Raw genomic sequence first — 14,656 nt, 5'->3', positions numbered from 1 at the left:
ACGTGCGCTCGACGTAGCGCTCGAGCAGAACTCATACAGAAAGGTTCGCTCGATGTGCGCTCGACGTAGAGCTCGAGCATAACTCCTCCAGAGAGGTTCGCTCAACTTCTGCTCGACATATCGCTCGAGCCAATGTTCAATACAACATGCGCTCGACTTGCGCTCGACACCTCGCTCGAGCACAAGTATTCAATACAATGTAAAATTCAGGATTTTGAGCGCCGTGATTTGTTGGGACTATATTCAATGCAACCAATTCACAAGAATCACAACTGCTGGCTCCAATTCATAAGAGACGTGCTTGAATTAAATTGCTTGAATTAAATTTAAGGCACATAACCTTACTCTCACCGTAGGTGGAAGCTAAACAGATGAGCAACGACGAACAGCAGCACAGAGGAGTAACGACGAACGGCGGCACGCTGGCAAGAAAGACACGAGCTGTGAGGCACGAGACGGCTTCACTGGTTCAGTGAGACGCGAGAAGGAAGAAGGAAGAAGGAAGCAAAAGAAGGAAGAAGGAAGCAAAAGAAGGAAGAAGAAGTGAAGAAGGAAGAAGAAGGGGGGTGACGCGTTTTGGACCCCCTTTTAATATTAAACGACGCCGTTCCATATTAAGTGGAACGATGTCATTTAAATTTTTTTTTAAACCCAGCTGTAAAACGACGTCGTTTTACGGCTGGGTTTTATAAAAAAAATTTCGGAGTCGGAGTCGGAGCTCCGATTCCGACTCCGACTCCAAATAATTATTCGGAGCTACTCCGAATTCCAACAATTCTGTTGGAGTCGGCGTTGGCATCGAAGCTGAAGTCGGACGGAGTCGAAATTTTGGACACCCCTAATTAAACTTAAAGGAAAATAAAACAAGAAGTGGTATTTTCAAAATAACATTGTAGGCAAGTGTTCATAACCATGAACGGAGAATGCTCGGAGCCGGTGTGAGCAAAACTACTCGAACCCAAGGCGAATAAAAGTTTATCCTATGACGAAAAAAAGAAGATAGGTTGAATAATGAAGTTTGGTTAGAAAATGAAGGTGAGAAAAAAAAACGAAGCTAGGCCAGAAAAATGAACCTAGAACAGAAAATTAGTGTATGACAGAAAAATGAAGTTTGGTCCGAAAAATGAAGGCAAGCCAAAAAATATAACGTAGGACGAATAATGAAGGTAGTACGAAAAAATGAAGTTTGGTTGAAAACATCAATGTAGGATAGAAAAATGAAGATATGCCAAAAAATGAAACTTGGTTGAAAAAATGAAAATAGGACGGAAAAAAGAAAGCTGGTTGTAAAATGAAGATCCAACCGAAAAAAGAACCTAGCCTACAAAAGGAGCTTGACCCGAAGAAACAAAGGTAGGCTGAAAAATCATGCTCAGTTGGAAAACGAAAGTAGGCTACCAAAACAGCTCGCACAAAAAAAATGAAGGTAGGCTTGAAAATAAAGCTTAGTCAGACAACGAATATAGGACGAAAAATTAAGGATGGCAATATGTGACATGATCCATGAATCCAACATGAACATGAATCGAAATTAACAGGTCTGAATTTGATTCAAATGGGTTGGGGTCAAAAAGAGTTAACCCGTTAAGACACGAATAATAAACAAGCCAACCTACAATAAGCCATTTAAATTTTATTTCAAAATTATAATTATATCATATTAACCCCAAAATTTAAAAAAAACAAAAAAAAAAAAAACCTAACTTAGCACTCATTTCTAATTCTATTACGACGCCCCCACTCCCCAATATGCTTATATTTTTATTGTTCGAATTGTTATTTTGGACCAATGCTCATTATTATTATTATTAGGTTTGTAATATTAGTTTTATTATAGGTTAAAATCTAAAAATATTGGTATTTTATGTTATTAGGTAGTCTTAATATTTATTTTTTGAAAATATTGTGACTACTAATAAATATAGATTTTAACTTTTATGTAAAATCATATTAATGAAGTTAAATAAGTTATGCGGGTTAGTTTGACCCATTTATATAAAACGAGTTGAAACAAGTCATGTCTTGTTGACCAATTTCTAATGAATTATTAAACGGGTTAAAACAGATTGCATCGTGTCACCCATTATTTATAGGTCGTGTCAGGATTTGAGAGTCTAACCAGTTTAGCTTAACAGATTGTGTCGGGTTGATCAATTTATTCGAAAATTCAAAACTTGACACAACACGAACATATCCCGCGAACACGAATTGTCAACCCTACGAAAAAAGAAGCTTAGTCATAAAATGAAGCTATGACTAGGTCTTATACCCACCCTATTTGAGCGGTTAGTTTCCCTTCCCACACCCGTCAATAATCCGGCAGATAGATTTTCCCTTACATCTGTCAATAATTTGATAGACGTTTAACAAATTCAGAAAAAATTGCTAAAGCTCAAATGATCTGCAAAAAATACATACATATCTACTAAACTCAAATAATTTATATAGATCCAAGTATGATATGCCATATAGATTCTCATAGAATCATAAAAATAGACAAATAAATATGCAAAATACATATCTCAGCACATCCAGCAATATTACAATGAGGTCAATACTTTTCTGAGTTTTGACAGAGAGATCTGACGTCTAAGATGTCGTGGGTCTTATTGAACACAAATCTAAGACCCATGGTACATAATAGAGATTTGAGACTCACGGTTGCACTGTGTATCTTAGTGAGTTCAGATCTGAGACCCACAGGTGCAGTCGTGGTTCTAGATCTCACTTCTAAGACGTTGTGGGGCTCACTAAATTCAAATTTGAGACCCATTACGCAAAACACAGATCTGAGGCCTACAGTTACGCCATGGGTCTTAGTATCTAAGGCCACATGGTGTAGTCGTGGGTCTAAGATTCACCACTGTTGAAGCTAGTGATGACAACCATGGGAAAGGGAGAAGAAGAAAAAAATGAAGAGAAAAAAGAAGAAAAAAAAAAGGAGGAAGGAGGAAGGGTAGGAGAAGAGGCGAGATAGGAGGTGAGGAGGATCAGTGGAAGACAGAGAGAAAACAAAAAAGGAGAGGAATATTTTAGAACACTAAAAGAAAAGGGAGAGGAAGAATTTAAGAGGAAGAGAAAACACAGAAAAGAGAGAGGAAGAGAAAACACATGGTCAAACAACAGATATAGAAAAGCACTTATAAGAGAGCAGCTGGACCAAGTAATAACAAATAAAGAATGAAGGTTGTTCTTCCCAGATGCAAAATTGCAATACTTAGCATCATCAACATCAGACCATCATCCACTATTGTTGCACACTACAACGAACCATAGTAGGGCATCGTCTTCTAAATTTGCAGGATTATGGATTCAAGAACCACTCAGCCATCAAACAATACAAGAAGCATGGAACACGAGCTGCCAAGGCAATCCAGCTTACATTTTATGCAAAAAAATCACGGCAACAAAAGAAGCACTTAAATGTTGGAATGAAACATGTTTTGGGCATATCCAAAAGAATATACAGGAGCTAGAAAGCGAATTGCTTGAAATACAAAGCTACCAAATGACACCGTACAACTAGGAGAAAGAGAGACCACTACAACGCAGACTACACAAACAGAGAGAAAATGAAGAAACATTGTGGCAACAAAAATCAAGGATCACTTGGCTCACCTCCACGGACCGTAACACAAAATTCTATCATCTCACAACAACAATCTGAAGGAGAATGAATGTCATTGACTTCATCAAATTGGGACCAAGTAACTGGAAAATGGACCCTCTCATAATTGAATCTTAATTTATAAATCATTTAAGATCAATATATACCTCATCAAATCTGCAAATCCCAGAGCAACTTGAAAATATTTTTGATAAACAAATCTCGAACTATGACAATGAAAGAATCAATGAGATGCTGAGTGAAGAAGAAACATTCAGTGCGTTAAAACAAATCCCAAGCCACAAAGCACCAGGCCCAGATGACATGACGAGTCTTTTCTACAAGCACTATTGGAAAATCATAAAAAAAAGAAAAAAAAAAAAACAAAGATGGTGCAGGCAGTTCAAAAATTTTTCAGAAGTGGAAAACTCTTGAAACAATTGAATCACACCAACATAGCTCTCATCCCAAAAACTCCAAATCCAAATATCCCAAGCCAATATCACCCAATAAGCCTAAAAAATGTAAGTTACAAAATTATAACAAAGATATTGGCAAATCGATTAAAGCCTTTGTTACCAAACATCATTTCCCCACTTCAAACAGCTTTTGTCCTGGGTCACAATATAAAAGAAAACACCATTATTGTGCAAGAGCTTTTCCATCATCTCAAAATGAAAATAGGGAAAAAAGGTTTAATGGCTATAAAGCTCGACTTGGAAAATGCTTTCGATAAAGTGGAATGGGATTTTCTTTGTAAAGTAATGAGAGCATTGGCTTTCAATCAAGGAGGAATAAATTTGATAAAAGAATGTGTGACAATGACAACTTTTTCCATCCTCATAAATGGCTCACCACGAGCTTTCTTTAAAGCTCAACATAGCCTCAGACAAGGAGACCCGTTGTCGCCTTTTCTTTTCATCATTGTCACAGAGGCACTCTCAAGAATTCTGTTGAAAGCTGAAGCACAAAAATCAATTGAAATAGTTAAAATCAGTCACAACAGCCACCCATCTAGCATCTACTCTTTACGGATGACACAATCATTTTTGCAAAAGCCACAAGAAGCAATGCTCAAGCTATCTCAAAAAGCTTAGCAAAATATCAGCAATGGACAGGATAAAAAGTAAACATGAATTAATCATCCATTTTCATCGATAGAAATACAAGCCTCGTTGCAAAAGCATAGATATCTCAATGGCTCCCTTACAAAGCATCTTCAGCAAGAATGAAATACTTGAGCCTACCAACTTATTTCAATAGAAATAAAAAAGAGAGCAACAAAGAATTGTTAAACAAAGTGGAGAAGAAATTAGAAGGTTGGAAGACAAAGCTATTATCCCAAGCGGGAAGAACAATGTTGGTTAGATCTGTGGCAAGCACCATTCCCTCCTACCATATGAGCTCCTTCCAATTTCCAAAATCAGTATGTAAAGCACTTGATACAAGTTTCAAGAATTTTTGGTGGGGATTCCTAAAAGATAAAACTCACACTATGACTCTAAAATCATGGAAATCCATGTCTACCAAAACAATTAGGCGGATTAGGACTCAAATTGATAGAGAAAATAAATCAAACGCTACTAGCAAAAAGGGGATGGAAAATAAGCGAATGAGACAATGGTTTGTGGTATTCAACTCTCAAGGCCAAATATCTTCATAATAAAAAATTTTGGAATGCCAAACCAAAATTGTCAGATTCAAACTTGTGGAAAGGTTTTCTCAAGACGAGAGATATTATCAGAAAATGAAGATGCTACCAAATTCTTAATGGCCTCTCAGTCAACAATGGTTAGAACCATGGATACCTTCTATGAAAAATTTCAAACCAAAACCAATTCAAGGTATGAACCAGATCTACCCTTCTATCATAGTCTTGGAATTAATTATTAGCAATCCAAGATCATGAAATACGAGGAAAATACAAAGTCTCTTTGATTAGGAAAGTGTCACAAAAATACAAAAAAATCATTGCCAAGAATTTCATAGGACCAAGATAAAATTTTCTAGACACCAAATAGTAGTTGGAAATTTTCGGTCAAAACTTCTTATCATGAAACACTCAACAACCAATTTTCAGAACTACAGGACACAATAAATGACCTTTTCAAGCCTCTTTGGAGATTGCGAATCCACGACTAACACAAGCTACTGCTTTGGAAGCTACTCTGGAATATCCTACCGACCAAAACAAGAATCAGCACAATTGTCCCTCAACTTGAATCAATAGAATGTCCACTGTGCAACCAAGCAAAATAAACTTTGCTACATCTTTTTGTGGAGTGCCCAATAATCTGTATTCTATGGCAACAAAGTAGCTGGCCATTAAATTTAGCAAATCTTTCCATCAACTCCATATCAGACTGGATTAGAGTGATCATATATCCTGAACAAATGTTGGGATTGCGTGACAATGAAATTCATCACTTTCAACTTTTTTTAGTGATTATCATGGACTTTATATGGCGGCAGGGAAATGATATTGTCCACAATCATACATCAATATCCCTGGAACAAGCAAACAGTCAACTAAGCCATATTTATGAAGAATACAAAGAAGTATGGGAAAGGAAGCATAATAGTCAAGAAGAAATTTGGGCACCTCCTCTCACACATTTTCATAGTTTCTCTTTCGACGCTGCAACCAGGAATAATTTATCTGTGGCATCAGTGGTACAAAGAAACCATGAAGGAGATATTCTAGAAATCAGAACATAAAAAATTCAAACATCAAACTCACTGGTAGCTGAAGCTTTAGCAGCTTTACTCACTTCCAAAATGGCAGTCTCTCAGAATCTAACAATTATTGAAGGCAATGCCCAGAATGTCATCTCAACAATAGAAAATTCTAACTCCTCCTTGTTCTGGCAAAGCGCTCTCATTATTGCAAATATTTAACAAATTCTACACAATCAAAATGGATGGAAACTAGTTATAATTTATTAACCTCAAAATCGATGTATGCACTTAATAGCGCAACGTGCAGTAACCAATCTTACTTTTGGACGACGACTAATAGATAAATTTTCAAGATGCTTTTGTATATTAAAAAAAGACTCACCTTAAATTCTTATATTTTGCTTAATCTATAATACGTTTGATTGGAAAAAAAAAATGGAGAAAAAAATTTCATGGTGCCATCACTTCCAAAAAAAAAAAAAAAAATCACTCTCCCATCCCCCATTAGAAACCCGATAAAATAAGTTTACGGACTAAAAACCGAAAGTGTCTTTTTCGTCTTCATTCTTAACTTCGTTGAATTCTGTGTAATTGATGTCTGAATACGAATTGATCGTATGCTTGGTTCAATTTTATTTCTTTTTTCTACCAACTAATTTACTATTCTTAAACTATTATCGAATAAAATAATATTTTTTTAAAAATTTGATTTTACTTTTTGATTGTGATTTGATTTGATGTATTTAAAATTTAAAAAAATTATATTTTATTAAGAAATAGTAGACAAATTATAGATGGATTGTTAGTGTATCTCCTCTTTTTTCCACGTTTATCCTGATTTCCTTTTCATTTTTTTGATAGAAAAAAACACGTAATGAAAAACAAAAATGAGAGCTTTCTGTGTAATGCGCTCTGGCCAGCAAATCCCATGTCTGTCAAAAGGACTTCTCACTACCCCGAGGTTACCTCTTTGCATTTTATTGCTTGATTTGTATGTGTACTTTGCTATACTTATGCATACTCGTACCTGTTGTGTGATTCGCACATTTGAATATTACGGTGTTGCTTTTGTGGTGAAATTGATAATTTTGTTGAACCATTCTCATGTGTTGTGAGTGAGTTAGGGATTGGGTGGTAGGACAGCCAAGAAATTAATTTTCTTGCTGATGAAAGGGAATTTTCTGATATTTTTTTCGAAACAAAGGGTCTTGAGATGGGGTGTGAATGCGGGTGAAGTCTGGAGATACCATAGGAAAGGAATGGAAGTGAGTGAACGTGTATTAATATGATGATATTATGATGATATTCCTAACTAGGACATTGGTGGTGAGGGCGTAAAGAAAGCCGAAGATGTTATTTGCGAGAGATCAAGTGATGCACCGACTTGTAGATGCATATGAATCCCACAGAGAGAGATTGTATTCGTTCAGGATCCATGCCGTCAAATTTCATATAGTGGAGTGACTAAATTTTGTAAATGCATGTGATATTCTCTTTTAGGATGTTAATCTCTTTTTTATTTATTTTTTGATGTCATAGCAGATGATTCTGGGATAGATAGATCATTCAGCTTTGAAGCGCTACCTGCTACCCTGTTAGCTGCAGAAAAAGAAGAAGCCAAAGCTGTTTTGATCTTGTTCTTAAAGAAAAAAGGTTTGAGCAATGCAGTTGCGGCAAGAACTGTCAACAAGTCAAGACATTTTTATTGACCACCTTATCTTAAGGCTGCATTCTATACATAAGTCTCGGTATCTTGTAGGTTCGATTTCAACATATTACTGCTTATATTGAGCAACAGTTAAGTTTGTTAACTTAGTATCTTTGATTTCAAATTGGGCTCTTGCCAATCAAATTTGCTTGACATGGCAGGACGTGAGCTCACAACTCTTGAGATCAGAGATGTTCTTATTCGTTACCTCGAAACCCTTGCCGAAGAGCATGAGAACCATATAGTAGATGTAGTGGAAAACTTTCCAACCCTTGACTCCAAAAGGCTAAAGGCCATATCTCGAGTGAGTGAGATAGGCCCTGCCTGGAAGCTCCGCCCTCGCATTCTCTATCTCATAGAACTTGGCATGGATCTTGAGCAGATCCAAGGCAATTACACGAATATTCCCAGCTTTTGCCTACTATAGCTTGGAAGGGAAAATTAAGCCAGTGGTTGAGTTTCTTCTTGATCTCGACGTGTCAAAATCTGATATTCCCACCATCTTTAACAAAAGGCCTCAGTGGTGTGGAATCAGTCTCTCTGAAAATCTTATACCCACCATGACATTCTTGGAGAATATGGGTGTCGACAAGAAACGGTGGGCAGAAGTGATATACCGCTGTCCACCTCTTCTCACTTACGGCATGCAGAAGGTGAAGTCCACTGTTGAATTTCTTTATGAGATGGGCCTCTCAGCAGAGAGAATTGGGAAGATTCTGACACGCAGCCCAAACATAATTAGTTACAGTGTGGAGGACGAGTTACGACCAACTGCTGATTATTTCCTTTCTTTGGGGATGGATGTTTCTGTTCTTCTTGTAAGAGGAGAAATAATTTGTATGAAAACTTGTCTGAATTTTATTGAATAATTTGGATTGTATATATACATGTTTGTAAAAGGAATAAAGGAATATACTTGGTTATAATAACTTGAGAGAAATCCTAACAACCTTCTCGACTGTGCTATTCCAGAAGATAGTATGTATTTGTAATGGATGTGTAGCTTGATTCTGCTCTGTTGTTGTGGATGAGCTGCAGGACTTGCCTGGCAACTGTTTGTCTAAATGTGTGATGGAGTCACAGATTCTGATATGCCCCCTCGAGTCCAATGGGGTGTCAACCACATTGAGACTCAATCGAAAATGATGATGTTTATCTGCAACAATCAATCCGTTTTGTCAAAACATCAGCTATTTGATCATTTGTATTGCAAAAGGAAACTTGTACTAACTTTGCCGCAACTCTGTCTCTAATAAAATGAAAATCGATATCCATATGCTTAATCTTGAAGAAAACTGAATTTACCAAAAGATATGTAGCTCCTATGTTGTCGCACCATAGTGTTGGTGCTTGAGAAAGTGAAACACCGAGTTCACAAGAACTGTTTGGAGCCAAATGGTCTCAACAACAGATGAAGCAAGAGCCGTGTACTCTGCTTCAGCAGATGAATGGGCTACAGTGCTTTGCTTCTTAGAAATCCATGAAATTAGATGAGAACCTAAGTAAATGCAGAACCCTACAGTTGATTTCCTATAATCTAGACAACTCCCCCAATCAGCATCAGAGTAGCATTGAAAATGAAGACTAAACTGAGGTTTAAACAGCAACCCAAAATTGATGGTGCCTTTGAGATAGCGTAGGACTCGCTTTACTGCACTCCAGTGAGATTGCTTTGGTGAATGCATGAATTGACAAATCTTGTTCACTGCAAATGAAATATTAGGTCTAGTTAGAGATAAGTACTGGAGACCACCAACTATGCTACGGTACATAGTAACATCTTCAAAAGCTGGGGAATCGAATTTTGACAGCTTGAGGGAGGCAGCCATAGGAGATGAAATGGGCTTGGCAAGAAGCATGTTGCTTTGGGTGAGCAATGATTTGATATATTTCCATTGAGATAGCATGAACCCAACAGGTGTATGATCAACTTCAACTCCAAGGAAGTAGGAAAGACTGTCGAGATCCTTAAATGGAAACGGACGACTCAAGTCCTAGATGAGACTATCAATGGCATGCTAATGTGAAGAAGTGATGATCATGTCATCAACATATACTAGGAAATAAATTTGCGCATTCGAAAGATTCAGTATAAAAAAGGAGGGATCAGCTCGTGAGGAATTAAAACCATAGTGCAGCAACCATGATGAGAGTTGAACAAACCAAGCTCTCAGGACCTGTTTAAGCCCATAAATAGCTTTGTGCAGTTTGCATATGTATGTTGGATGAGCTAGATCAACAAAACCTTGAGGTTGCTGCATATAGACATCATTAGTTAAACACTCGTGTAAGAAAGCATTTTGAACATCAAGTTGTCTTAGTGGCCATGCACGAGTGACATCAATGGAAAGTATTAATCAGACTGTTGACGGCTTCACTACTGGACTAAGAGTCTCAGTATAATCCAACCCATGCTGTTGATGGTAGCCTTTGGCTACGAGTCTTGCTTTCCCTCTCTCAAATGATCCATCAGCCTTCATTTTGGTTCTGAAAACCCACCTACAACCAAGTATGTTAGCCGCAGGTGTGGGAGGAACTAAACTCCAAGTACGAGTTTCTTGAAGAGCTTTGAATTCTTGATGCATGGCATCCCACCATTCTGGAAATTTTGTAGCTGCAGAAAAACTAGAAGGCTCATCAAGAACTGTAAGAGAGGTAGTGAGACAATATCGTGAGGAATATGGTATGGTTCCATATGAAAATATTTGGGGTTGAGAAGAGTTCATTTATGCACGAGTTATCATGGGAGAGCGAGGTGGAATGAGATTGGGTGAATATGTGTTCTGAGATGAGGCAGAAGGAGCAAGGGAATTAGTTGTAGGAAGTGAAGACGATGAACTTGAGGTTGAAGAAGGAGTTTGATTGGAAGCATGGATAGTATAAATTGGGCTTGGCCCAGGACCGAGAAGAGATGATAGTAAATTTGGCAAAGTGACAGTTTCGGATGCTGGGGGTGAGGAGGAAGAAATGGACTGAGTTTTTGAAGGGAAAAGAGGCCTCGTTGAAGACCACATCACGAGATGTGTACACTCGATTTGTTTTTAAGTCCAGGCATTTATAACCTTTGTGTAATGGGCTGTAGCCCAGAAAAAGACAGGAAATGGACTTAAAGTTTAATTTATTTGAAAGATAGGGTCTAAGATTTGGTGAGCATTCACATCCAAAAACTTTCAAGAATTTGTAATCAGTCTCACTGTTGTAAACAAGAAAATGAAGAGTTTTATTTTTGAGTGTAGAAGAAGGGAGGAGATTAATTAAGTAAATTGTGGTTTCAAATGCATCAGCCCAATGCGTGAAAGGCAAGGAGGAGTGGTCTAGAAGAGCAAGCCTAGTTTCGACAATGTGTCAATGTTTTCCTTCAATGAGTCCGTTTTGTTGATGAGTATGGGGACATGAGAACCGATGTGTTATGCCAACTCTTTGACAAATCGGGATGTGAGGTTTAAATTCTCCTCCACCATCGGTTTGAAGTGTCATGAGTTTAATATTAAAAGAGACGTTCCACATAAGGTAAAAATGTACTAAAAACAGTAACAACATCAGATTTGAACTTGAGAAGGAACAACCAAGTAGCATAAATTGATCAGCAAATGAGAGATAATATTTAAAACCTAATCTAGAAACATATGGGGCTAGACCCCAAACATCAGCACAAAGTAATTGAAGAGGCCTAGTGTATGTGGTCTGACTAGTACAAAAAGGTAGTTGATGGGCCTTGGCAAGAGGACATTCAGAGCAGAAGAAGGATGACCCAGTGGAGGAAATAGGAAGGCATTTTTCATGCAAAACCCGAGACACAAGAATTAAGAAATGAGGGCCTAGCCTGCGATGCCATTGGGCCAAGTTGTTCTTTCCCCAAGATGAGTGGTAGGACTCGAAGTTGAAACTGTATTGAAAGGAAAAACGAATAGTTTGATATGTGTTGGCCCTGTGAGGAGCACTTTCTTTGTCTTGTTGGCCTTTATAACAAAATGAGAAAAGTGAAATTCAAAGTAGCAGAAGTTATCAATGCAAAAACGCAGAACAGATACAAGGTTTTTGGTAATATCAAGAACATGCAATAAATTTCGAAGGAGAAATGAAGAGGAATTAGAGGAAAAACATGCGTCACCAAAATTATGAATAGGGATCCCAGTCAGTGTTTTAAATTTCGTACCGTACCGGCCGGTACGGCCGAATTTTTCGTTTCAGTCGTCCGGCCGGTAAAGGTACTATATCTGTCCCGTACAGGCTAAAATACCGGCCGTACCGGCCGATATTTCGGCCTGGGTGGTTTTTTTTTTTTTCATTTTTTCAAACTACCAACTTATTTTTTAACCCCTAATTCAGACTAGACTATTTATAATTTTTATATATATGTATTTATATATAATTTATTTATATATAGACTATTATTTTAGAATATAATTTATATATATATTTATATATATAATTTATTTATATATCGATTATCTCGAAATGTTATCCCGAAACGCTATCTCGAAACGGTATCGGTACCGAAATATTTCGTTCCAGTGTCTTGACCGGTACGATGTCCGGTACGGTATTCAAAACATTGATCCCAGTACCATCTCCAACGCATATTGATTCACTATCAGTATACTGTTTAGAGAAGACATTCAAGTTGTTAAAATCATTTGTAATATGATGAGTAGCGGCAGAATCAGGATGCCAAGAAACATCAGAGAAGGAATCTTGAGCAGTGTAGTTTATGAAAATGATCTTGGAGCTTCAAATTGGAAGGAATGATCGAATCGGTATCGACATTATAGAGCCACATGCCCAGACTTGTTGCAAACTTGACAAGTGGGCCGTTGAGATGTATCTTGTTGCTGTAAATAATTGTTTGATGAGAAGGAGCATCCCCCACGGTTGTTGTTGAAGTGACGACCCCTTCCACAACCTTGTCTTCCATTGCGGAATGAGTCACACCGATGTTGATCACAATTTCCAGCAACATTGAGATTAACAGAGGGTTCGATAGAGGAGGTAATACTCCTGGTTTGATGAGATGCACGACTTTCATGAATTAACAGCAGTTGATACAGGTCATTGGAACAGATAGTTCGGCCCTTGTAGTAACAGAAGTGGTAAAGGCTTCATAAGAAGGACCTAAACCATTTAGTGACTACTTCTTTGTTAGTGAGGGAACTACCAGTGGTGGCCAGGGAATCCACAAGGGAACGAACCTTCCCGAAATAAGCAGAAATATCTTGGTCACCTTGTGAGCGGTTTGTGAGCTGGAAGCAAATTTGAAATTCCTTGGCCTGTGAATGAGATGCAAACATCGAGGTCAAGGACACCCAGAGGTCACGAGCTATTGTGGCAAAAAGGACATGGCCAAGCAAGGATTCAGAAAGGGATGGGAAGAGCACACTCAAAACAAGTTGATCTGTATGCCGCCATGATGAATAGGCTAGGTTGGTTTTTGGAGTTGTAGCTGGGTTTTCGAGTAAGAATTCAGAAGGAGAAGTAAGGGTTCCATCTACGTAGAAATATAGATCTTACCCTCTGAGATAGGCTGAAATTTACACTTTCCAAAGGAGATAATTTTCGTTGGCCAGTTTTGTGGTGAATATGTGGGAAAGGGAAAAAAGATTGGAGGAGGAAGCTAGTGCAGCCATGGATGACGTTTAGTCGTTTGCTCTTGATACCATGTTAGAGGAGAAAGAATTTGTACGAAAACTTGTCTGAATTTTATTGAATAACTTGGACTGTATATATACATGTTTGTAAAAGGAATAATGGAATATAGTTGGCTATAATAACTTGAGAGAAATCCTAACAACCTTCTCTATTGTGCTATTCTAGAAGATAGTATGTATTTGTATTGAACATGTAGCTTGATTCTGCTCTGTTGTTGTGGCTGAGTTGCAAGACTTGTCTGCCAACTATTTGTCTAAATGTGTGATGGAGTTGCGGATTCTAATAGTTCTCCATCATTGTCCACAGATTTTTGGTCTTAGCATTGAGGCAAATTTGAAGCCCTTGACAGAGTTCTTCTTGGATAAGGGATACAATATTGAGGATGTTGAGACCATGATTTCAAGATATGGACCCTTATATTCCTTTAGCTTGTTGGAGAATGTGATACCGAAATGGGAGTTCTTTTTTACCATGGATTATTCAAAATTTGAGCTGGTGAAATTCCCTCAATATTTTGGTTATAGTTTGAAAGAGAGGATTAAACAAGGTTTGCACGTGTGAAAGAGTGTGAGGTTTCAATTTTTCTGAACCAGGTGTTGTCACTGTTGTATAGTAATTTTGAGAAGGCTTTAAATAAGAAGATGAAGAAAATGCTCTCTGAGAAGGATGAGTTGCAGGCTTGCAGCAGTGATGGCCTTCCACAAGACAATGTACAGTGAAACTTGTAAGCATATTTATAGCAGCACACAATTTCAATTTTCGAGAGCGCAATTTCCAGGTCAGAAACAAAGTTTAATGTGGGCATCAGAATCAATTTCCACGGGGCTCTCTTATCTCTTCCTTCTTCGAGCTCAGATTATAAAAGAAGGAATTGAGAACAAAGTATCAGCAACAACTGATTTTATTATGGGACAACTCATGATGTTCATATTGATCTATTATACGTCTTCGCATCTAGCGTTGGGTAGACCTCATACAAAAACTGGATTAGCTCTACCTTTTATTTCATTTCTTCT

General features: G+C 37.7%; 1 pseudogene; it reads left to right on the top strand.

Annotated features, from left to right (window-relative positions):
• The first annotated feature begins 371 nt into the window (after positions 1-371).
• On the top strand, positions 372-14,359 carry LOC109004681 (annotated as a pseudogene).
• The last annotated feature ends 297 nt before the right edge of the window (positions 14,360-14,656 follow it).

The sequence above is a fragment of the Juglans regia genome, chromosome 7 (assembly GCF_001411555.2).
Source record: "Juglans regia cultivar Chandler chromosome 7, Walnut 2.0, whole genome shotgun sequence".
NCBI lineage: Eukaryota > Viridiplantae > Streptophyta > Magnoliopsida > Fagales > Juglandaceae > Juglans > Juglans regia.
The sequence above is the reverse complement of the archived record's forward strand: the minus strand, read 5'-3'. Positions and strand labels throughout refer to the sequence as shown.